The sequence below is a fragment of the Azolla caroliniana genome, unplaced genomic scaffold (genome assembly GCF_043228905.1).
Source record: "Azolla caroliniana isolate FFs.n. ecotype wild unplaced genomic scaffold, voAzoCaro1.0.p SCAF_9, whole genome shotgun sequence".
NCBI classification, from domain to species: Eukaryota; Viridiplantae; Streptophyta; class Polypodiopsida; order Salviniales; family Salviniaceae; genus Azolla; species Azolla caroliniana.
In genome coordinates, this window is record NW_028230444.1 from 16,310,872 (window position 1) to 16,337,346 (window position 26,475).

At 44.4% G+C, this 26,475-nt stretch overlaps 1 pseudogene; it reads left to right on the plus strand.

Annotated features, from left to right (window-relative positions):
* Positions 1-5,182: 5,182 nt before the first annotated feature.
* On the plus strand, positions 5,183-7,081 carry LOC147860261 (uncharacterized; annotated as a pseudogene).
* Positions 7,082-26,475: the final 19,394 nt, after the last annotated feature.

Sequence of the window (26,475 nt, forward strand, 5' to 3'; positions counted from 1 at the left end):
GTCATCCTTCGCTTCTTCAAAGCTTTCTGGCTCCCCCTCATCGATCAGCAGCACATGCTCTGCATCCGGAAATCTCCGGGGGGGCCTTCTCTCTCTGAGAGGATATCTCCGTCTTTGGCTTTCGGTAACCGGCTCCTCTATTTGTTCTTCATCTGAATCCGATTCAGGGTCTTGGCCGGTTCCGGTTTCAGCTTCCTCTACTTCTTCTTCTGCCGGTTCGGTATCCTCACCGTAACCGGCTGGTTCCTTGAGTCTCAACCGGCTCTTAGCCGGGCGGGTCCGAATCTCATCGGCGTTCATTATCTTCTTCTCCGACTCCCAGTCAGCAAGAGTCTTGTCCTCCATGAAGATAATATCTCGGCTTCGGAAAACCTTCTTGTCAACCGGATAACACACTTGGTAGCCGAACTCATCTTCGCCGTATCCAAGGAATATGTATGGTCGGGTCTTTGGATCCAACTTTCCTCTCCAGTCCTTAGCAACATGCACATACGGGAGACACCCGAACACCTTCAAATGCCAGTAGGACACTTCCTTACCGGTCCACACCTTTTGCGGCGTGTCTCCATCCAAGGGCACTGAGGGTGATCTGTTTATCACATACATCGTTGTCGATAGCGCCTCGGCCCAAAACGTCTTGGGTCTTGGGTAGTTTAGCATGTGCTAGCATACTCCAGACCCTCTCCATTATGGTTCGGTTCATCCTCTCGGCTAGCCCATTTAGTTTCGGCGTCTTCGGCACGGTAAATTCGAGCCGGATTCCCTTCGAGCGGCAGTACTCCTCGAATTGCCCACGGTATTCCCCTCCGTTATCTGCTTGAACCGCCTTCAGCTTCCGTCCGGTTTCTCTTTCCACTCTTGCGTGGAGCTCCTTGAAGATGAATAACACCTGATCCTTCGTCTTCAACGGTGTGGCCCACAACCTCCTGCTGTGGTCATCTATGAACGTCACGAAGTACTGCGCTCTGGGATGGGACTTCATGTCCACTTGACACACATCGGTGTGCACCAACTCCAATGGTGCATTACGTCTCATTAGTGGCCTTGAATGGAAGGAGGTCCGGTTTTGTTTACCGGCTAGGCAGTCGGTGCACCTCTCAAGATGCACGTTCTTCACCGGAATGAGATTGTCATCGGCAAGCCTCTTCATCCCCTTCACGCTCATGTGACACAATCTCTTGTGCCACAGCTCACCGGCAGTGTTGAAAGCCACGTTCACTTCTTCCGAGCATAACCGGGCATTCATCAGGTACAACGTGTTGACCTTCCGGGCACGAGCCACTATTAGGCTCCCTTTGCTGAATTTCATGACTCCGTTCCGGATGCTACCCGTGTAGCCTTCATCATCTAGCCAGCCGACTAATATCAGGTTCAGTCGAACCTCTAGAACATGTTGGACATCCTTCAACATCAACTTGCATCCAGTTGGTGTTGTCAACCACACGTCTCCTATGCCGACAATTCGGCATGTACCTTCATTCCCCATCTGGACACAACCGTGATCACCAGCTGTGTAGGATGAGAAGTATTTCCGGTCCGGGGTAAGGTGGAACGACGCTTCGGAATCGACAACCCACGTTGTCTCGTCGCCGGCAAGGTTCAACTCACTCTCCTCGATGATGAGCATCAACTCTTCTTCACTTGCCGTGATTGCCGTCGTTCCCTTCCAGTCCGGCCCCCTCCGGTGTCCGCTTCGAATCGGTACCGTCGGTTTCCTTGTCTCTTCGGAAGTGCTGACAGTTCTTCTGGAAGTGTCCCAGCTTGCCGCAATAGAAGCAAGTAGGCCTCCCCCTTGACTTTGACCGTGTCCCCGACTTTTCCCGGTTCTGGGGACTATGGTTCCTTTGTCTTCCGTGTTCTGATTCAGTAAGGAGCGCTTTGGAGTCGGAGCTCGTATCCTTGTCTTTCTGACGCGCCTCCTCATCTAGCAAGCTCGACTTCATTCTTGCTAGGGATAACCGTTTCCCTTCCGGCCCGGCGTTGCCCAAAGTAACAACCAACGTCTCCCAGCTATCTGGGAGGGAACCGAGAAAGAGTAGTGCTAGTACCTCATCGGCGAGAGGTACTTCCAATGATATTGCCTGGTGGATCAGCCCCTAGAAGGCATTCGTGTGCTCCACCATGCTGGAGCCATCTTGGTACCGGAGTCTTACTAGCTTCCGAAATACCAAAACCTGATTAACTGCATTTTTGTTTTGAAACATAATGCTGATCTTCTCCCAGAGCTCATGAGCCTTGCTCTCTTCATTGAAGTTGTTGTATAGACTCATGTTGATGAAGCACCGTATGTACGCCGTTGTCTTCATGTGCATCACCTCCCACATTGTGGCATCGATTTTGTCCGGTCTCTTGTCCCCGAACTGAACCGGCAACCAAAGATCTTTAACCACGAGCATGTCCCTCATCTTTGACTTCCACACTGAGTAGTTGGAGCCGGTGACCTTGAACATGCCTCCCAATGAATCGTCCATTTTTTCAGTGTCGTTTTGCTCTGATACCACTTTGTCAAGAAATGTGCGGAATAATCTCCAGCCACAACCGAAGCGTAGATCACTTGATGACAATCGAACACAGAAGAAATGGGAATGGAGGTAAGTACACGAATAGATAGAGAATACACAGGATGTTAACGTGGAAAACCCCCCTGAGAGGGAAAAACCACGGGAGTCCACAGACTCCAAACTATCACTATGCCAATAAGTACAACAGGGAGCACAGAGGCAACGACCTCCTGCTCACGATCTTCGCCTGGCGGCGGTTACAACAGAGACATGCTCTGTATCGCTCTCTCTCTCTCTCTCTATGTACAGTCGTTACACCTGATCACAATATATGAAGATAATAACAACTATTAGGAATAAAAAATCCTTAACACTGTTTGCCCTAGGTCACATTTATACTAATATGACATTAGGACTATTTACAGATATAGTCCCAATGGGCTCTCAAAAACATATCTACATATATGTCCCTTCATCCGGCGAGAGGTTCTCACCAGGCCTGCAACATCCGGTTCTCACCGGATCTTCCTTGCCGGGTACTCGTCATCTGGTTCTCACCGGGTTTGCATCATCCGTTGTCGGGTACTCCACATCCGGTTCTCACCGGGTCTGCATCATCCATTGCCGGGTACTCCACATCCAATTCTCACTGGGTTTGCATCATCCGTTGCCGGGTACTCCACATCCGGTTCTCACCGGGTCTGCATCATCCATTGCCGGGTACTCCGTATCCCATCCGGAGGTACCGAGATCCTAACATATTATATATAGTATATTTAATATTGTAATATGTACTATGTATATTGTAGATTGTAGTATATGTACATAGTATAAAATGTACATACATGAATCATGATACTACAAAGACATATACTATTATAATGTACATTGTAGTATGTACATTTTATAATAGTATAACTGTATATGTATTATGTATAATGTGAGTCGTTACTCATGACTCGTGACTAATTAGTAATAACTATGCTTTCAATGTTTCATTTCTAAAGCCCTGAATCCTCCTCTTTCTCTTTTCCCACTCTTTTCTGTTTTCCCCTTATTTTCTCTTTTCTTGCTTTCCTTCTTCCTGCTCCTTCTTCCTACTCCTTCTTCCTGCTCCTTCTTCCTGCTCCTTCTTCTTGCTCCTTCTTCCTGCTCCTTCTTCTCACTTCCTACTCCCTACTCTTTCTTCCTGCTCCTTCTCACTTCCTACTCCCTGCTCCTTCTTCCTGCTCCTTCTCACTTCCTACTCCCTGCTCCTTCTCGCTTCCTACTCCTTGTTCCTTGGTCGTTGCCAATTGCTCCCAGCACGCTCACTACTCAATGCTCCCTGTCGTATCTCGGTGATTGCACATATGCTATTTGCCACCACTTTGAGGTATGTATTTGTCTTCTTTTTTTCTATTTCTCTCTATTTTCTCGCTCGAATGCATTCCTCGCTTATTTGACTCGGGTTCGATCCCCACTTATTTGAGGGGTGGCCATAGTCATGGGGGTCATCATGGGTGGCAATAATATGACAAATCAATCTATATGTCTCTCCTCCTGCCCTCCCCTATTCTTGTCTTAACAAACGGTGAGAGATCACAAATTATTTCAAGAAACTAATCTCATGTTTGGATGTATTTTGTGCTTGGGCATTGGCCAGCCCCCCCAATAATTCTCTTAATATTGAGTATAAATGCAACTGGAATAGCACTTAAATTTAGATCTATGACTGGCTTATCTCCATTTCATATGACCTCTCGTAGAGTAAAACATGGTCTCACGTTCTGCATTGAGGATACAATCTCATGTTGTCATCCTTACTTTCGATATTTTCTTGGAATAACCCCTTTGAAGTTCACACCACTTGATTGGCTTTCTTCCCGTTTCTAGATGTACTGGGGTTGTGCTCTTAACCCCCTAAATGAAGGCAGTGAAATATCTTTTATACTTTCATTGTTTCATTCCACAAGCTTGCTGAAATGCTTCCTCCCATACCTTTTTTGTAAAGCAGAATTTGTGTGATGCATGCATACGAATGACATTGTTGTAATCTCCCATCTTTGGGTTGTGCTCAAGTACCACATGCTCTCAAATTCCTAGTATGAATCTGTGTGGTTTCATTCACCATGTATTCCAAGTGTGCTGACTAGGTATGGCAACACTAAGGTGTTTGAAACTATGAACCACTTCAATTGCCTCCTCTTCATGATACTCTACAGGCTATTGACTGTCAGATTAGACATTGCTTCTCACCATGAACTTGATCTTAGGCACTTTGATTGCTAGGCCACTATTCTCAAAAAAGGAATGATCATATCTAGAAGCGTTTGCAGTCATAGTTGATAACATGTCTGAAATACAACATTGTTTGCATAAATGTGTGTAAGAGCATGCTTGGTTTATGTGATGCATGCATACAAATGACATTGTTAGAATCTCCCATCTTTGGGTTGTGCGCAAGTGCCACATGCTCTCAATTTCATACTATGAATCTGTGTGGTTTCCATTCACCGTGTATTCCAAGTGTGTTGACTAGGTATGGCAACATTGAGGTGTTTGAAACTATGAACCACTTCAATTGCCTCCTCTTCATGATACTCTATAGGCTACTGACTTTCAGATTAGACATTTCTTCATAGTCTTGCAATTCGAGGACCAAAAGTGTGGGTTTAGGCTAATCCGATGTAGAGTGTGCGTGTAAGCTAATGTGAGCCTTCATCTTTCTTCGTTTTTTTCTTGATAGATTGGAAGATCTAAAGTGGAAACTATCCTTTATTGCCCATCTCATCTTTGTTTTTTTTCTTGGTTTGTGAATTCTCTCAGTTTCAAGAGTATGTCCTGCCCCAGAAAACATAGATCACACCAACCTTCTATTAAGAGTGTGTTTTGCAAGAAAGCACATCTTAATGATACTCCAAATAATGATGAAGAGGTTGTCACAAATGTAAATGTGTCAACATCTTCTTCTAATAAAACAAAAAGAAAGTGGAGAAACCAGTGGACTTTGCTCTACCCATGGGCATATTTGACAAAGTCCTTATTAGGTGATGAAAAAATAAAATGCATGTGGTGTGAAGATGCGAGAAGGAATAATGTTTTTATAGATGGTGGATCGTTTAGCATGCAATTGTCATCATTGAATGAGCATTCTAAGTCATCCGACCATGAAATAGCAAGTGCTATGTATCATGTAAAGATACAAAAGGAAAATGCAAATGTGAAAGGCCCAATGGATGACAAAATTTCAGAAATCATGCATTTAGAAAATGAGAGGATAATCTTATGCATGAAATTAATTCATTTTTATGCTTGTAATGATATTCCATTAGAGAAATATGTAAAACAATGTCAGTTACAAAGAGAACTTGGTACTCCAAATGCCCCTGCCTCAAATGAATATGGTGCTTATGCTAATGCTAAATTTGCAAGAGAATTCTTAATGGCTATTAAGAACCACACAAGAAAACTCTTGTATGATGAAATTCGTGGTAGTCCATTTTTCTCCATCTTGATTGATGAAAGCACCGATCAGACATTGGAAAAACACCTCATTATCTATGTCTTGTACTTAAGTGAAGGTGGCAAAGGGGAGCCACAATGTAAATTTGTGCGTCTTCTTCCGGTGGAAAATGGGAAAGCTGAAGGTATCTATAATACTATCAATGAATTCATTTTGGAGAGCAATTTAGATTTAAAAAAACTAGTGGCTTTTGCAAGTGATGGGGCATCATCTATGGTAGGTAAGAACAATGGAGCAATTTCTAAGTTTCAATCCATGATGCCTAATATTTTGGGAGTGCATTGCATTGCACATCGTGAAGCACTTGCCATAAAAGATGCATATATAATGTCTCATGCACGTGTTTAGCTTCCTTGATGCATTTGCAAATAAAGTATACTCTTGGTTGGGAAAGTCAACTAATAGACACAAGGAGCTAAAAGAAATAATGAAACGACATGGTAAGGGTGATTTGAATGTGCTTAAAATTCACTCCATAAGATGGTTATCTCGAGGCCAAGTAATGGAGAGACTAGTTACACTTATGCCTGCAATTTTAGAACAATGGGAAAAACATGAGAAAAAATGGTACGAGTATGCTACTATATTCCAAGTGCAATTTATGTTACACCTATTGGCAAATATTCTTGTGGAATTAAATAAATTATATGAGCAGTTCCAAAGGGAATTAATGGATGTAACTATGCTTGGTGTTCACTTGGATATCATCCATGAGAAACTTCGAAGACGATATTTATCTTGTGAAACATTTGGCACCGGGTCTATGTTTCTTGCAAACTTTCTAGATAATGTGAAAGATGGCATACTCACATATATTGGATGTGATAATGTTACTCATTCACATCCATTGAAGTTTATACCAATTCCAAACCCAAAAGAGTTAACAAAACGATCAAGAAGACTAGTAAGTGGTCTTGATAGTGAGAATGAAGATAGTGATTTCAACTTGAATATGTTTCATGGTAATGTGGAAAATGGTAGTTTGGATGAATGCATTAGCATTGGAAAGGACTTTGTCCAACATGTTATTGATGCCTTCTATTATAAAAGAATCTATTATATTGTAATAAACTAATGTTTTGTTTCACCTACGTGTCTTATATGTTATCATCATTCGTGCTTATTTGTTTGTGTGTCTTGTGACAAGGGAGCGTTTCGGGCTTGCCCATGCACCTCTCCTTTCACAAAGGCATTCAAACTTACGTATCTTATATGTTATCATCATTCATGCTTATTTGTTTGTGTGTCTTGTGACAAGGGAGCGTTTTGGGCTTGCCCATGCACCTCTCCTTTCACAAAGGCATTCAAACTTATGTGTCTTATACGTTATTGTCATTTGTGCTTATTTATTTGTGTGTCTTGTGACAAGGGAGCGTTTCGGGCTTGCCCATGCATAACTCCTTTCACAAAATTCAAACTTTCGTGTCTTGCGTGTTACTGTAAATCTTGCTTGAGTGTTCGTGGGACTTGTGGCAAGGGAGCGTTTGGGCTTGCCCATGCACCTCTCCTTTCACAAAGGCGTTTGAAATCGTGTCTTGCATGTTAGTGTAAATTTTGGTTGTGTGTTCGTGCGACTTGTGGCAATGGAGCGTTCGGGCTTTGCCCATGCACCTCTCCTTTCACAAAGGCATTCAAAATTGTGTCTCCCGTGTCTAAACCTTGCTTGTGTGTTCGCATGTCTTGTAATAAGGGAGTGTTCGGGCTTGCCCATGCACCTCTCTTTTCACAAAGGCATTTGAAACTCTATCTCTCGTGTGTGTAAGTAAGCCTTTTCCTTGTGTGTTCGCGTGTCTTGTAATAAGGGAGCGTTCGGGCTTGCCCATGCACCTCTCTTTTCACACAGGCATTCGAAACTTTGTCTCTAGTGTGTGTAAGTAAGCCTTTTCCTCGTGTGTCTGTGTGTAAGCCTTCCTCACGTGCATTCATTCACCTTGTGACTAGGGGTTGATTCGGGCTTGCCCATGCACCTCTCCTTTTCACAAACACGTTCAAATACTCGTGACTTGTTTGTGTAAGCCTTCCTTGTGTTGTGTGTGTGAGCCCTATTTTCTTCCCGTCCATAACCACGGAGGTTCCGCCTCATGATCCGCACATAGTGACGGATTTTCACGACATAATAAAGTGGTGAACCCGACGCGAAGAGGTGGTAGGAAGGATCAAGTGCTTGAAATAGAAGGTTAGAAGATGGCTTCTTCGACAAACACCCAAGTTGATGAAGTGGCGAAGTTGGTGGCTATTGTCAAGTGTTGAGAGACAAGCTCAACATTCAGTGCGAAGTACGCAGCGTAACCCAGTGCGTAGAATGGGTGCGTGAAAAAGTACGCACAACCGAAGAGGCCGTTAGAGCGTTATTCCTCGTAAAGGAATAAGTTTGGGAGTTTGTATTGTCAGCTCATTTATGAGCATTCAAGTACTGTCAGTACTTGTGTCAGCCCGATTGTCAGGGCTTGTATATAAGGTGATCACTGAGCACGAAGTACACACACACACAGAGAACAAAGTGTCATTTTTTGAATTAGAGTTTTCTGTTGTCTGCTCTCTCCCTCTCCCTCTCTATCTTTGTGTTTTCTGTGTTTTACTGAATTGTCTTATTCCTCCGAACTGTGTAGTCTGTGTCTTTGCACACGCTTCCGCACAACATATTCTTTTACATGGTATCAGAGCGTGAGGGTTGAAGTCCTCTGCAACCGACAAGAAAAGTTTGTGACAAAATAGGGTTGAAGTTGTTTGCTTTCGAAGAAGAAAAATACAATACTATGGACAGAGGAATGGGAAGCTCACTTCCGACTGAAAAGCTTGACAGAAGCAACTACGCATCTTGGTCTTACAGGATGCACCAGTACCTGCTCGGCCATGGCTACTGGAGTTATGTCGAAGGAGCAAACAATGTGGCACCCGAGTCGACACACAAGGACTATCCGGCTTGGGAACAAGCATTAAGAAGAGTGTTGTACTGCTTCACATTCTACGCAAGTGATCAGCTTTTGAGCTATATTCGGGATGCCAAGACGCCGAAGGACGTGTGGGAAAATCTCAAAAGGATTTTCGCCGCCAGCACAACGGCCAGAAAGCTGCAACTCAGACAGAAGCTCAGCAATGTACGACAAAGAGATATGTCGGTGGCTGATTACACCACCAAGATCAAAGAAATTTGCGATTCTCTTGCCTCCGTCAACGTGAACGTCGAGGAAGATGAAATGGTGTAGGTTTGTCTTGGTGGCTTGGCGTCAAAGTTCGGACCTTTCCGAACAACAGTCTGGACGAGGGAGATTACGCCTTCGTTTTTCGAGCTTCAGTCAAAGAAAACCACGCGGGTGCGTCGACCAAAAGGTCTTGTTCCCACTGTCCTCGTTGCTTTATCTTGTATTCTAGAACCACATTGTTCTTAGGGAATCTCTCTCGTAGTATCTCGCGAAATAACTCATTTTGTGCCAACATCCTTAGTTTTTTGCATAAGCAGGCTTTTTTCATTTCCCTCGTAACTCATACTGGCTCTGGTTTAGCGACTTCCCTCGAAACGATATAAATGATGTTTTATTTATGGTATCTTTGTTTGACCAGCCCCTTGTCGGATTTGAACCGATGGCTTACGCCTTATCATGGCGGTACTCTACCACTGAGGAGTGTGCACGCCGATGGCAAGATGCTTTACATGGAGGATGATAGGTCCTGTGTTCGTGGTGGATGAGGCGGATCGGCGCACAATGGAGGCAGCCGAAAAGAGCAGAATGTACGACATAATAGAGATGCCGGAAGCAATTCCAAACCCTCCGCAAGCAGGGGGAGTCATGGCGGCGCCGGAAGACGGCAAGAGAAGACCGCGCCGGATTGTTGGTACTATGGCAAGAAAGGCCACAAGGAGAGCGAGTGTTGGAAAAAGCGAGCCGATCCGGACAAAGCCGGATCGAGCTAAAGAGATGCAGAGAGGCGTCAGAGATCGCACTACACAGAAGGCTCTGAACGAGCCGGAAACAAATCGGGCCCAGCCTTCGTAATGAAGCATAAGGCCAATTCTATGGCCGTGAACACCTCGAAATCAAGCGAGGTGTGGTATGTTGATTCCGGAGCGTCAAATCATATGACGAGTCACGAGGAATGGTTCTCGTACCTGGAGAAACCGGAATCACAAGGAGTGGTCGAAACGGGAGATGACACTCCGCATACCATCGAACATGTCAGCAAAGTTCCTCTCAGCCACGTTGGGCAGAAAGGGAAACTCATGAACGTGTTGCACGTATTGACAATAACGAAGAACCTAGTGTCGATCGGTCAGATCGTCGACCAAGGAATGGAAGTTCGATTCACGCATCTCGGTTGCTTCATAGAAGAGGAAGGCAAAGTAATCGCGCAAGGGCGCCGTGAAGGGAGGATGTTTATCCTCGACACTAATCAAGCCGGAACCGCATTGTACACGAAAGGACAAAAGGTCGAATCAGATATCGACCTATGGCACAAGCGGTTCAGCCACGTAAATTTCCCACGGCCTCATGAAATGCAGACGAGGAACATTGTTTTCAGGTTGCCGAAATTTCGTGGCCGGAGTGGCCAAGTCTGCGAAGCCTATCAGATGGGAAAACAACACTGACTTCCATTCCCCAATGAGCGTAATCGTAGTCAAATTTCGCTGGATTTGATCCATTCGGATGTGTGGGGTTCGACACAGAACGTGAGTCTCGGTGGAAACCGTTACTTTGTAACCTTCATCGACGACTTCACTCGGCACACGTGGGTATGCACGATCACGAAGAAGAGCGAAGTCTTCATATGTTTCCTGAAGGTTAAGAGCCTTGCAGAAAGGGAAACAAGGCGTAAGATCAAATGCCTACGGTCCGATGGTGGGAAGGAGTACTTCTCTGACCAATTCACAAGTTATCTACAGAAGGAGGGAATTCGACGCGAATTCTCGTTTATATCATATACGCCGGAGCAGAGTGGACGAATCGGATGATTGAAGAAGCGGCCAGGGCAATGCTTGAAGAGAAGCATATGCCGAAATTCTATTGGGCCGAAGCCGTGAAGATGGCTATCTACCTGCAGAATCGAACTTCTACTAATGGAGGAGTGTCGCCACATGAGCTGTATTTCGGAAAGAAACTGAATTTGGCACACTTGAGGATTTTCAGCAGCATCACGTATGTGCACGGGCCGAAGGAGAAGAGGAGGAAGCTAGATGCCAAGGCCGAGAAATGTATCTTGGTCCGCTATTCAGAAGAGCAAAAGGGGTATAAGTGTTATAACCCCCAGACAAAGGAAGTACGCGTAAGCCGCGATTTCATATTTGACGAGTTTGTTTCGTGGTACTTGCCTTCTCCTCCAGAACCTCATGACTCCATTCCGGTTTCTGAAGAAGAAATCAGCGAGGCTGAAATGCCTCTGCATGATGAGGACGTCGAAGCTCTAAGAGAGAGTCTGATCTCATTTCGGCTAAGCAGGCCGAATGAGGGATTTGGCCGAGATGGCTAACCAGATGATGAGACGGCGAGTAGTGGAGACTCGGTCGTGCATTCCCCATGCAGGAAGCCGAGGAGATGGCTTACGCGCAAGGAAAAAGGCAAGAAGAAAATGTTGGAATACGACATCGGCAGTGCCGAGTCAGATCGGAGTGCGTCTGACTACAGGCAAATTGAAAAAGAACCTCCACGGAAGAGATCGACTGTAGCCGAGAAGGTCGTGAAATCGGGTAATCACAAATTACGCCGATCTACCCGCCTCAAGAACCCCGTAAAGAGATACAGGTATAATGAATACATGGCGCACCATTATGCGTATATGACACGAGTGGTGGAAGTGCGTGAGCCGGAGAGCTACGCAGAAGCGGCGAGAGATGCAAATTGGCGTGCCGCGATGGAGGAAGAGATGCGCGGCTTAACGCAAAACGAGACATGGGACCTGGTTGACGCACCGAAGGGTGTGAAGCCGATCGGATGTCGGTGGGTGTATAAAGTGAAATACAATATCGACGGCTCCGTCAATCGATACAAGGCTAGCGAAAGGCTACGCGCAGCAACACGGCATCGATTACGATGAGACCTTCACGCCTGTCGCGAAGATGACCATCGTTCGTGTTTTGCTAGTCGTAGTTGCAGCAAAGGGGTGGCACTTACATCAAATGGATGTAAAGAATGCGTTCCTGCAAGGTGATCTTGAGGAACAGGTGTACCTGATACACCCCCCTGGATTTCTATCTGAATGAAACACCTCGGCGGTTTGCCGACTGAAGAAGTCATTGTACGGACTTAAGCAAGCTCCGCGAGCCTGGAACGTGAAGATTACGCAACAGCTGCGTAGGATGGGCTTTGCGACGTCGAAATCAGACTCTTCGCTATTTGTTCGGTAAGGTCAACACAGACCGATTAGTCTCCTATTATATGTTGATGATTTAGTCATCGCTGGTGCCGACCTGGACGAAATTTGTCGAATGAGGTCTCAGCTTGTGGCATCATTTGAAATGAAGGATCTCAAAGACCTTCATTACTTCCTCGGGATCGAAGTGATCCGTACCCCCGAAGGCATATTGATCAACCAACGTCATTACGCGCTGAATATGCTCTTCAAGTTTGGGATGGCAAACTGTAAGCCCATCTAGATAGAAACGTGAAGCTTCGCCCAGATTCAACCAAGGCGCGCGACCCAACACGGTTCCGACAGATTGTCGGGAGCCTTATCTATTTGATGATTACTCGGCCGAATCTTAGCTACCCGGTCGGCTTAATCAGTCAATTCATGTCGTAGCCTACGGCCGAACACTCTCAGTGTGCACAACGGATATTTCGATATGTCAGCGGCACAAAAGACATGGCGTTGCTATATCGAGCAGGCATAGCCAAACAGTTAGTCAGCTACACAGATGCCGATTGGGCTGGAAACACTAGTGATCGTCAATCCACATCCGGATACGCCTTCTTGTTAGGAAGTGCGGCGATTGCGTGGAGCAGCAAGAAGCAGCCGACAGTGGCACTGTCGAGCACGGAGGCCGAATATTAAGGGGCGACTATCGCTACGTGCGGAGTCATTTGGCTCAAACGGCTATTACGGGATCTGCGGGTAGAGGTGTTTGATCTGATGACGATCTTTTGTGACAGCCTCAGCAGTATCCACCTTGCGAAGAACCCCATTTTCCATGCCCATACCAAGCACATTGAGGTGCATTACCATTCTGTCTGCGAGCGGGTCCTTTTAGGTGAAGTCGGAGTGGTGCATGTTCCGACTAATCGGCAAGTTGCCGACATCTTGACCAAGCCTCTTGGTCTCGACAAGTTACGGCACTTCTCGGGTGAGCTAGGGTTGCGTCACCTCGACATGCCAAACTTGAGGGGGAGAAAGGAAGATGAATAGGAACAAGAGTGTGAAAGGAGCGGAGGTGTTCATCACGACGGAAGTGACCGTGATGAGGAATCGGATGAAGAAGTTGATTTTGGACCGGCTAAAGAAGCCGAAGAAGAAAGCAAGGGCCGCAATCGTAGGGAAGAGTCGAGGACAGCCAAGAAGGGTGTAAAGGCCAAGACCAAGACGTGGTCTGATGTAGTCAAAGGCTAGAAGATTGAGGACGAATTGGAGACAACCAACTCGGATGAGAGTGAAATTGAATCGAAAGAGTTGGATTCAATTGGTATGTTCGATTCAGATATGTCGAATCAACTGAAGGCCATGCGGAGAAAAGGGCAGCGAAGGACGCGCCGACATTACGATAGCAAGGGAGCTGAGAGGGGCTGAACAAGCTGACAAGCTGACCGGAAGGGTCGAAGCGCGCGGAATCGAACGGGTCGAGGAGCGTGAGCGAGGCGTGAAGCCAGAAGGAACCGGAGTATAGATCCGGCGGAGCAAGTGGAACCTCATGTTGAGCTTGAGGGGGAGTGTTGAGAGACAAGCTCAACATTTAGTGCGAAGTACGCAGCGTAACCCAATGTGTAGACTGGGTGCGTGAAAAAGTACGCACAACAGGGCAGCATCGATGTGAAAACTGAAGAGGCCGTTAGAGCATTATTCCTCGTAAAGGAATAGGTTTGGGAGTTTGTGTAGTCGGCTCATTTATGAGCATTCAAGTACTGTCAGTACTTGTGTCAACCCGATTGTCAGGGCTTGTATATAAGGTGCTCACTAAGCACAAAGTACACACACACACACACACACACACAATAGAGTGTCATTTTTTGAATTAGATTTTTATGTTGTCTGCTCTCTCCCTCTCCATCTCCATCTTTGCGTTTTCTGTGTTTTACTGAATTGTCTTATTCCTCCGAACTGTGTACTCTGTGTCTTCACACACACTTCTGCACAACGTATTCTTTTACATCAAGCAGATGAGAGCTCGAGATAATGATGTAAGCTTAGACAAGGCCATCAACCGAACCATTGAGATAGCGGGCCAATTTGGTGGAAGAAACATTACGGATTTTCTCGCTACATACAAGACGAAGATGCAACAACGTGATGTCATCGAAGAGAATCAAATATCAAGCTTCAAGCATGTCGTAGCAATTGGGTTACAAGGCCGTATAAGGGAGATTCAAGCCACCCAAAGAACATGGGTGGGATTTGAAAGGGCACTTTTGGCTGAATATATGCTTGAAGATGCATCAAGGATGACTGGTCATACGTTGATGAAGTGGATCGAGAATAAGGGGAAGAACATGAACGCATCGGGAGTGTATACCGAATTTGACCAAATGTACAACCGTCTCCTGAGAACCAACCAAACACTTCTCGAAGGAGATAAAGTTTTGTACTTCTTAAAGGCGGTGGATGCAAAAGATGGACGAGAACTAGGTAGTCTATTAGAGGACGAAGCACAACCCAATGGTCTCATAACGGATTAGGTTGCGGTAAGAAGAGCATGTGATCGATTTGACAAGTGTCGTTGTTGGCTAGATGATTCCGACATGGTGGGCCCGATAGTCCAAAGAAGGAAGGCTCCAATAGCAACTGAGATGACAAAGCAAATTGAGCCGACCAAAAGAGCAATGGAGAACTCTGTCATTGAAGAGTTGGCACGAAAATTCGAAGTGTTTTCATTAGCTAATATGAGTCGTCGAGGGCCGAAGGGGAAAGAACCATATAGATGTGTATGGTGTTATAGTGTTGATCATGCAAGGAAAGATTGTGCTAGCCTTCAAGAGGCAATTCGACAAAACCTCGTCTACATGGAAGGCAACATTGTACACTCAAGTGAGACTCGGAAGCCCTTGCAAGTGAATTTCGGTATGGGGGGTCTAAAGAAAATCATGGATGAGGCTGATACAAGCCACGTCGAAGCTATACACTATGCTGCATCCACCGGTATAAGAATCGGGAAGGAGAAGCCTGGAATGATTAAACCGGGAACGGGGTTTTGGCTGACCGTCCTTGAATATGAAAAAAAAGGGAAGATTAATTCGGATGATGCAAAGCTAGGCAACCTTCATGTATGAGACCTTACCGGATGGGCGGATCCGGTTGATAACAACACGATCTCCGCAGAGGTCATATGCGAAACCCACGAAGTGTTTGTGGATGAGACGCGGAAGAGGACAGATCTAGATGAAGGCCCTTCTAAGAAACATGACACAAGAAGCTTTAAGAAGAAGGAAGAGATGATCAAGACCACACGTCAAGAAGATGGAAGCTCAAACAAGAGAGTTGAGGAACCGACTCAACCCATTGAAGAGAATACCAAGAAGGGGAAGGATAGATCGATGCCAACATACAAATTAAGGTCAGATATTGAGGAAACAACTAACTTAAGGAAGGTTCTTGAAGAAAGAGTGCTTGATAGCCGTATTGACCTTACATTGAGAGAACTACTTGGAATTGCAAAGAAGGAGTTCCATGAGACCATCTTCGATCTTATCAAATGTAAAAGACAACAAGCGGATGAGGAAGAGGGAATTTCGACAAAGGTGACAACCAATGCCATAACTATGGCAAGAACGGAAGAGAAAGAAGAAGATCTAGTGGACAGTCATTGTACACGACTCCATTGGGTGAGCGCAACAATGGAAACTCCGGGTAAGATTGGAGAGAAGAAAGAGACAGTTGTGGCTCTTATAGACCACGGATCAAAGATTAACCTCATGTCGATGGATTTCTACAAGAAGGGAAGATGGCCTATCAACACGAACCATGGATGGAAGATTCGTGTGACGACGAAGGCAACAGAAGATCTTTATGGAGCATGTCCCAACATTCAAGTCACAATCAGGGATGTAGAGATCAACCAACACTTTTTTGTGCAAGATTCGGCTTCCCATTCGGTGATTCTTGGGCAACCCTACATAACATCATCAAGGATGGAGACTAAGGTGTTCGATAGTGGAGCAACATTCGCTCGGGTGAAGAGTCTTGATGGTCAAAAGTCGGTTCAATTCTTGACAGTGCGAGCTAATCATGAGAGGAACCGAGATAGCCTCAGAGATGAGGCCTCGGATTTTTAACATGGACTATTGAAGAATGGGACCAAGATAGTCCGAGAAAAAGTAAGTCCCCGAAAAGAAGAAAGAAGCAAGAAGGAAAACTATATTTAGCACTGAATGGTGCGTGTGGGATGAATACAATCAATGAGAGAGAGAAACACCAAGTTCAAAACTTTGAACATTGGCTAAAAGAACAAGGAATGTTAAAAGAATAAGACAACATATCATGGGTCATGGAGAAAGCCTCATTTAATGATACAATCGTAGAAATAGAGAGTATCGTGGACTCGAGCCCTCAACGAATGCCGATGAGGGGTCATGGAGGAGTTGGTCAAAGTAAACACAAAATATAAATCAATAGATAAGAAGGTCAAGCCGGTAGCTATTCCGTTACCGGAGGATAGTTGGCAAAGGATGAAAGAAGTTACCAAGGATCCAAGTCTTAGAGACCCAAAAGGGATAGGCCATACCTTCTCCGATGAATCAAGAGGGAAACTCCAAGTCGGGAAGGATGACTTCCTTCTCCCCGAAGAAGAAGAAAGGTTTAGGATGATGCTTGAGAGACATGGGAAAGCCTTCGCCTTCTCTCCACAAGAAATCGGATGTGCCAACCCGAAGATGATAGAGTTGATGGTGATATTTACGGTGCCGCATGTACCTTGGAACCTCAAGCCGATACCAGTTCCAAGAGCTCACATTCCGAAGTTGATTGAGCTTCTAAAGGAAACGGTTAGGATGGGAATTCTTGAGCCGTCCAATGCTCCCTACTCCAATAGATGGTTTACATTACCGAAGAAGAACGGGTCCTTACGCTTTATTCAAGATCTCCAACCCATCAACAAGGTGACGATCTGAAATGCCGGAATTGGTCCAAGCATGATGAATTTGCCGAAGCCTTTGCGGGAAGATCGATCTATTCCATTGGTTATCTCTACTCGGGCTATGATCAATTTCAATTGTCAGTCGATAGTAGAGACATTACAACAATGAGGACATCGATCGGGTTGGTAAGGATGTGCACCTTACCCCAAGGTGTGACAAACTCCGTAGCCCACATGGTGAATGCCATGAACAAAGTGTTAAAGGATTGTATTCATGATATCACAATGCCCTTCTTAGATGACATTCCGATCAAAGGATGCTTGGTGGAAGAAAAATGTTATACTTTTTAGGGTTAGGGTTACTAATAATGATAATGATGATTGATAATGAAGATAGACATGGTGTAATAGTGGAGATGATGAATGGTATGATGGTGAGAGAGAACATGAAGAACAAGACAAGCATTAAGGGGTGGGGGGTGGTGCCTAAAATGGCTCCACCCCCCTCCCAAGGGGGTTCAACGTTAAGGGGGAAGAGAGAGAGAGAAAGATGTTAAAGAGAGAGAGAGAGAGAGAGAGAGAAATGATCATTGTCTTCATTCATTCCCCATAAGGGGGGTTAAATAGGTACAAAAGGGTAGATACACAAGGGTGCAAGTCCCCTTGGGCATTCACACCTAGTCACTCACTCACACCTCTTTGTATCCACCACACACACACTTACATTCACACTCATAATCATATAACATTACACATACATATCAGCACATTACATCTTTCACCCTCACTTATCACACTTATCAATCACCCGTACATCTCGTATGGTAACACAGTATGGTATGCCCGTGGGAGAGTGCCTTGCACGTCGATCCCACATCCATTGATCATAATCTTTCTTCGACTAGAACTTCCATCGGTCCTCCCAACGATCGACTCCCTCGATCGGAGCGCTTGACTCCAACATCTCCGTCGGTCAACGAATCTTCATCGACACGAACATTCCCGTTCTGTCAGTTCACGAACATTGATATCATGGGTCCAAAAACGTTGTGTATGTGTATCTTCCTTTTGTTGATTTTGTAAGTTATTTGTTGATCGTGTCCATTTCTTTTAGGTTGATGAGTTTTCGAAATTTTGTAGGTGCCCTTTAGTTTTCTTAAATTCTATCATGTACCCTCATGTTTTTTAAAATTATGTTTCATGCCCTCAATTTGTTTTTTCACATGCACCTCTCTTTTCACAAAGGCATTCGAAACTCTGTCTCTCATGTGTGTAAGTAAGCCTTTTCCTTGTGTGTTCACGTGTCTTGTAACAAGGGAGTGTTCGGGCTTGCCCATGCACCTCTCTTTTCACAAAGGCATTCAAAACTTTGTCTCTCGTGTGTGTAAGTAAGTCTTTTCCTCATGTGTCCGTGTTTAAGCCTTACTCACGTGCATTCGTTTGCCTTGTGACTAGGGGTTGGTTCAGGCTTGCCCATGCATCTCTCCTTTTCACAAACACGTTAGAATACTCGTGCCTTGTTTGTGTAAGCCTTCCTTGTGTTGTGCGTTGTCGCATGGCGCGTGACACACGTGCCAAACATCGGGATGTGCACGTCACAAGCGTGGACAAGCACCGAGCCTCTATCCGCTAGTGGTTATGGATGATGGGCGGCTGAAATGACGCACTAATGTGGTTAGAGTGAGAGAGAGAGAAACAGAAATTGAGGAAGTTTTTAAGATAGATAGATAGATAGATAGATACACATCACCACTAAGTTTTCTTATTATTAATTTTCGATTTGATACATAGATTGATTCGTAGATTGTTTGATTCATCCATTGATTGATCCCCCCCCCATTACACAAGCCTTACGAGGTTTTTTATAGGTTTATCTATCCTTCTAACATGCACAAAACCATGGGCTTGACCATGGTTTTCGGGCACACGGTTTTCCTTGTCGCATGCACAAAACCATAGGCTAAAACCATGGTTTTGTGTACACGGTTTTGTATGTTTGTTTCCTATAGAATACTAAATATGAGAAGGAAATATACAAAATCTAAAGCACTTAGTAGTAGCTTTAGTGGTAAGATAATTGCTTCCTATCTTAGAAGTGCAAGGTTCAAATCTTGCTTGCACCCTTCTATATGCACTTGAATGTCATCAGACCCTAGGCTAATTTTTATATTTATAATCATTTGTATAATGTGTGTGGAGCCACACTATTTCACAATTTCTCCCATTGGACACAGAACATCACGACAGTGTGTGAGCCCTATTTCCTTCCCGTCCATAACCCCGGCGGTTCCGCCTCACGATCCGCACATGGTGATAGATTTTCACGACACCGGTTGTTCAGGTTTCTCCAAAAACGAGAACCACTCTTCGTGGCTCGTCATGTGGTTTGATGCTCCGGAATCAACATACCATACTTCCTCCGATCCGGAAGTGGTCTTCTTCATCAAGTTCGCCTTGTGCTTCATCACGAAGACTCGCCCTTTTTCGGTCTTCCCGGTTCCGGATCCTTTCGATCCTTCTGCGTAGTGTGAGCTTTGTCGGTTCCCTTGTCCGGCCTTGCTGGATTTGGATTTATCCGAAACGGCATGCTTCTTCTAGCACTCGCTCTCTCTATTGGATTTATCCGAATCGGCATGCTTCTTCCAGCACTCACTCTCGCTATGGCCTTTCTTGTCATTGTACTAGCATTCCGTGTCGGCTTTCGACTACCGGTTTGTGGAGGGTCCGAAACTACTGTCGGCACCGTCTCTATGCCTTTGGTTCTACTCTTGCCGGCCACCTCCATTGCGTGCCGACCCACCTCGTCCTCCACGCCCATGGGGTCGATCCGCCTCCGTATACAACATTTGATTGTCTAATTGAGTGGTCCTCGACCGACTCGCGTGGTTTTCTTCGACCATCAACATGGATTGTAAGTCGAAGAAGGACGGTGGCTTCTCTCGGGTGCAAATTGCCGTCCGGATTGGCTCGTACCGTTGTGCTAAACCACCAAAACAGATCTGGACCATCTCGTCTTCTTCCATCGTTGTGCATCGCAAATCTCCTTAATATTGGTGGTGTAGTTTGTAACCGACATATCTCTCTACCGGATGTTGTTCAGCTCTTGCCAGAGCTGCAACTTATGGACTGTGGTACTTGCGGCAAAAATTTTCCGTAGATTTTTCCCAAGCCTCCTTTGGCATTTTTGCATCCTTGATGTAGCCAAGCATTTGATCGTGCACACCAGACACGAGGCAATACAATACTCAGCTCACTCCTTGCTCCCATACCGGGAAGTCTTTGTGTGCCGGCTTCGGTGCTACCTCGTTGGTTCCTTCCACATAGCTCCAATATCCATGCCCCAACAGGTACTGTCAAAATTTGTATGATAGCATGTGAGTTCATCAAAAGGGATTTTAATTAATCAGTGAGATACAGAATATATATATATAAGGGTATTAATAAAGATTTGAATATATATATATATATATATATTTATTTATTTATTTATTTTTTTCCGGAAAAATATCCTTTCATTAGTTATGAACAACATTACAAAAAATTGACCTACCATCAAGCTACCATTGATCTGGTGCATTCTTCCTTAGGTCCCATCCCTCAACACTCCACCACTCCTTAACCAAGTTATGTGATTGGTGGTGGGAACAACCATACTGGTGGCGCTAAGCACCATTTAGGTCTTGAATTTTGTATTGTGAGAAAAGGGGTCTTCTTCCAATAGACAATAAATTCGAGACGTTGCAACACTGCAACATCTGTCTCACCTTTAATATCCTCATACTATCCTTTCAAGGTATGTACCATCTCCATCCAGACATTCCGTGTACTTTCCACTGGATGAATAGTAGTATTACCAAACACCTTAGAACACCTAGCAGTCCAAATAAACCACATTGTGGTGGTGCATAGTAGCTCCCATACCTCTTGCATTGTCTTTAACATGTAAGGAGCCTCCATTTGACTTTGTTGCACCGCCATTATCCTTCCTCTTTGAATTCTAATAATCGTGTCATTTGGGCATGCATCATATGGCCACACCACTTGTGCCACTGTGGCCCATACTACCATACCCCACGAAAAACTGCAATCCCTAAACATAAAGGCAAGAACTCGGAACACTCGCCTCCAAACTTGCTGTGCAGCATGACATTCCCACAAGCAATGTTTCAATGTCTCCATCTGACAACAACAATAGATGCATGCGGTCGGTGCAGCTGATTGTTGCAACCATTGGCCAATTGGCAATGCTCTATGTATTACTAACCATTGGAAGACATTTATTTTCATATCTTGCTTCCTTTTCCATAATGTTCCCCAAAACTTTGTTAGGAATTCCGATGTGATCCCTTGGTGGTTCCAAAATTGACTAGCTCGTGGTGTAGTCCTACGTTGAGCTGCCAAAATGTGTCGTCCCATCTTAACTGAATACTGAAAAAAACCATACCTTTTTCCCATACGATCAAACGGATCTTTCCACCAAAATTCTCCCGGATCCCATTGCAACCTTATCAAAGGTTTCTTTTCAAAAACTCTCAGTTTCCAATGCTCCTTGACCGCCTCAACTTGTGGGTCGATGAGCCACTTAGATCCGTCATAAGCAAGGACCCTTATTTTAGAAAATGTAGCATATTGCAAGATCTCTGTTTGTATCGTTGCACTACTTATACTGCCATCTTCCTCCACCTCATAGTCTTGACATCGTCCGCAAGACAAATGTCCCCTTACCCCCACTAGCACTTGAAGCCTCGTAAATGCTCCTTCCCACTTGGGAGGGTTAAAGGACCATATCGTAACATCAGAGTGCCCCAAAACTGACTGCACTTGGTATTATAAATCATAGTACTAATGTAAGCTTAAGATAAGGATAATGAAAATATAGATAGAAAGGAGAAAGAGAAAGAAGGGTGCCGATCCACCCGACCACCCCCGAGCGAAGGGATCGAGACGGACTCGAGCCTCGATCGGCGTCCCATACCACCACCGTGGCGTCGAGTCGTACCTGGTGCTGGCGCGCTCGCTACAAGAGTTGACCCACCACACGAGCAGAGTCTCGATGTAGTCAAAAGATGATCAAATGAGGGTAGCTAGGCCTCTTATTTATAGCGATACCCAAGGCCCCCAGGCAAGTTCACACTTGACCTAATGGGTTGCCTCAATCCCGAGGATTAAAAGTAATCCTCCCCTTCTTTACACTCTCATTTAACCCTCACACTTATCCACGTGTATAGAATACTACGGTAAATTCTTACCACGGGATATTATATGGTCATGCCCGCAACATACTCCCCCTCTTTAAAACATTGCACTCTTGCAATGGAAAGTTAGGGAAGTTAGTTCTAAGAGTATTTTCGCGTTCCCATGTGGCATCTTTTATTGATTTATCCATCCATTTTATTTTGAATTCTCGGATTTCTTTAGTACGTAATTTTTTTGTTTTAACATCGAGAATTCTTTCTGGTACATGTGGTTTAGAAGATAATTCTTCAGAAGTAACCAGAGTTTCAGTCGTAACTGTATTGTCGCCAGAACCTAGAAGTTCTTTTAGACGACTCACATGAAAGACTGGATGAATTCCGACACCATCGGGAAGAGCGAGACGATAGGCTGATGACCCAATGCGTTTGAGGACTGTAAAAGGTCCACAAAACCGTGGGGCTAACTTAGCGCACTTACCCGTAGACAATGTCTTAGAATTGTGAGGTACACGTAAAAATACCTTCTGTCCAGGGTTGAATACACGAGGTTGCCTATGATGATCGGCATAAAAACGCGCTCTATCTTGAGCTGTTTTTATATTATCTCGTGCAATATGCAACATATCTTGCATATCCCGAAGAAAGTTTTGCGTACTTCGCAACTCATCATGATGTATAGTAACATCAATCGGGGCTCGTGGCTGAAAACCATACATCAACATAAAAGGACTATATCCCGTCGACGTATGCTTGGAGCTGTTATAAGCAAACTCCAAAATTGGGAGATAACGTTCCCATTTTGTTGGTTTTGCACCAACGTATGCTCGAAGCATGTCCTCAATAATTTGATTTACTCGTTCTGTCTGTCCATCAGATTGAGGATGATCCGTGGAGCTCATGCTCAACGTAGTTTCTAACTTCTTAAAGACTTGTGTCCAAAAGTCACTAGTAAACTTTGGATCTCGATCACTCACGATATCCATCGGTAACCCATAAAAACGAAACAATTCGTCAACGAATTGGTAAGCCAATTCAGGAGCTGTTACCGTGGTTTTAGTAGCAATAAATCTGGCCATTTTAGTTAGTCGATCAACGACAACCCAGATGGCATCATGACCTTTTTGGGTGCGAGGAAGGCTAACAATAAAATCCATGGATATACTTTCCCACTTATTATTGGGAATGTCCAAGGGATGTAAAAGTCCTGCGGCTTTAAGTCGCTCGGCTTTGTTAACCTGGCACTGGTGACATTTAGTCACATAGCTATGTATGTCAGGACGCATCTTAGGCCAATAAAATTGAGTGGAGATGAGAACGAGTGTACGATGTATTCCAGGGTGCCCTGCTGAGGGTGCATCATGGCATTCAAAAAGAATCCTCTTTTTGACCTCGGGTAAATCTGGAACACAAACCTTCCCATTATGGTAGAGCAAACCGTTAGCAATGTGGAAGTATTCCTTCGAGGATGTGGTGGTGTCTGTTCCAGACTCAACTCTTGCCCAGTATTTTGCGAAATAATTGTCATCAGGATACTTTCCTCGAAGGTGATCATAAAGATCTGATGATATTTCAGTGAAGCTAAGCGTGTTAACTTCACGGATGCGACTTAGTGCATCAGCGACAGTGTTCATGGAACCTTTACGATATCGTATGGAAAAATCAAAGTCCTGGATGAGATCAGCCCATCGTGCCTTACGACCTTTCAGGTCTTGTTGGTCACAAAAATATTTCAAGGACTCGTGGTCCGTAGTTACCACAAAGTGATTTCCATAAAGATAATGGCGCCATGTTTTGAGCGCATGTATAACTGCAAATAATTCCTTTTCTTGAACGGTATACCGACATTGAGCAGAATCAAGTTTCTTACTCTCGAATGCTATTGGTTTACCATCTTGATACAAGACAGCACCTATAGCGTAATCGCTGGCATCGGTTTCAACCTCAAAAGGTTTTGAAGGATCGGGTAAAAGAAGTGAAGGAGCCTTGCAAACCAGGTCCTTGAGTTCCTTAAAGGCAAGGTCTAGTGTAGCATTCCACACAATAGGTTTTGTAGACTTACGCGTTTGACCTTTTAAAAGATCAGTAAACGGCATCGTCAATTGGGAGTAATTACGAAGAGACTTTCGCAAAAACCCCACAAAACCAAGGAATGATCGAACTTCTCGAATATTCCGAAGAGTGGGCCAAAGCTTGATTTTCTCAATGCGAGAAGGATCAATTTCAACTCCTCGTTCGGTTATGAGATGTCCTAGATAAGTAATTGATTTCTTGAAGAACTCACATTTTGAGATCTTCGCATAAAACTGTTTGTCACGCAATGTTTGTAAAACAAAGCGGACATGTCTAGCATGTTCTTGTAATGTACGGCTATAAACTAAAATATCATCCAAGAAAATAACGACAAATTTTCCAAGTTGTTCTCGGAAAATGTCATTCATTTCTTGTTGAAAAGTAGCCGGAGCATTGGTCAAACCAAAAGGCATAACCAAAAACTCGTAATGGCCATAGCGCGTACGAAATGCCGTTTTAGGAACATCGTCCTCACTTATTCGTATTTGATGGTAGCCAGTACGGAGATCAAGTTTCGTAAAATACCGAGCTCCCTGGAGACGGTCAATTAGATCGTCAGCCCGGGGCAATGGATACGAATTCTTGATCGTCACTTTATTCAAGCGTCGGTAATTAATACACATACGCCATGTGCCCTCTTTCTTTTTAACCAAGAGAACTGGTGCACCCCATGGAGATTTACTATAACATATATAACCCATTCGTAAATAGTCCTTGAGTTGCTTAGATACCTCATCTTCTTCGGATCGACTTAAGCGATACGGAGGTATACTTATTGGTGCAACACCAGGTACAATATCTATACGATGGTCTATATTACGTTTAGGAGGTAACCCATCAAGTAGTTCACTTGGAAAAACATCATGAAAATCATTTAAGATTTCATCAAGTTGTTGTTGTTCAAAATATGTTAATTGAATCGGGACATTATCGATATTGTAAACGTGAATGTCCGGATCAAGTACACAATAAAATAACGTAGAACAAGACAACTCGGATATTGATGGACACGAGGAAACAATCGAGAGGGATTGTTTTTTTACACATTGAATAAAATGCGTACAATCGTTCAGTACAAAAGAAATGGAATGATGAACCCAATCAATAAATAAAGAAGAGTTTTTATTATAAAACCAGGGATAACCCAGTATTACATCGGTGGTACAAAGATTCATTACATGGAAGTCTACTTCCTCTATATAAGTATCAATAGAAATTCCTAATGAATGAATCGCCCCGTTGATGTATTGTACTCTTCCATCAGCCAAGTGCACCGTGTAGGTGTGATCACTTACGGTGGGTTGGATTCCCCATATCTGAACCAAACGATCATTCACAAAATTGTGTGAGCTTCCCGAATCAAATAAAAATTGTACGGGAGATCCATTGATATACCCGTTTGCACGTAGTAAATCATTGGGACCCAATACATAGTGAGGGAAAGAACATTGACAATTACTTAAATGATGTGTATAGACCTGAAGGACATTAGGAATCTGACCTTTATGGTCTGCAGCTTTAGCTTTGTTGTCGTGCTCTTTCCGTTGGAGCTTTCGACATTGATCTTTTGTATGACCCTTCTTTTTGCAGAATACACAAAAAGGATGTTGTCGCTTACAATCGCGATCCAGGAATTCGTTGGGTGTCTTGCGTTTCCCAACAAATTGCAACTGCTTAGTCCCGGGCGCTTCGTTGGGTTTGTTATGGTCCTTCTTCGAAGTGCGTTGATAGCGAAGAACTATTTCAACGGCCTCTTCGAAGGATTTTGGATCCTTATCGTGCACTATCCAGTGATAGTCCGAATTGGGGATGCCATTGACAAAACAAGCTATCAACCAATTGTCCCCTTCTAGACCCGATTTTTGGATTTGGGTTCTAGCATGGTGAACATAGTCCTCTAGCGAGGAAAATTTCCTGCTAGAGAGGTTCATTAAAGCTTGTGCTGCCTCGGTTCGAGAGGGAGGTTGCAGAAATTGGCCCTTAAAAACCGTGACA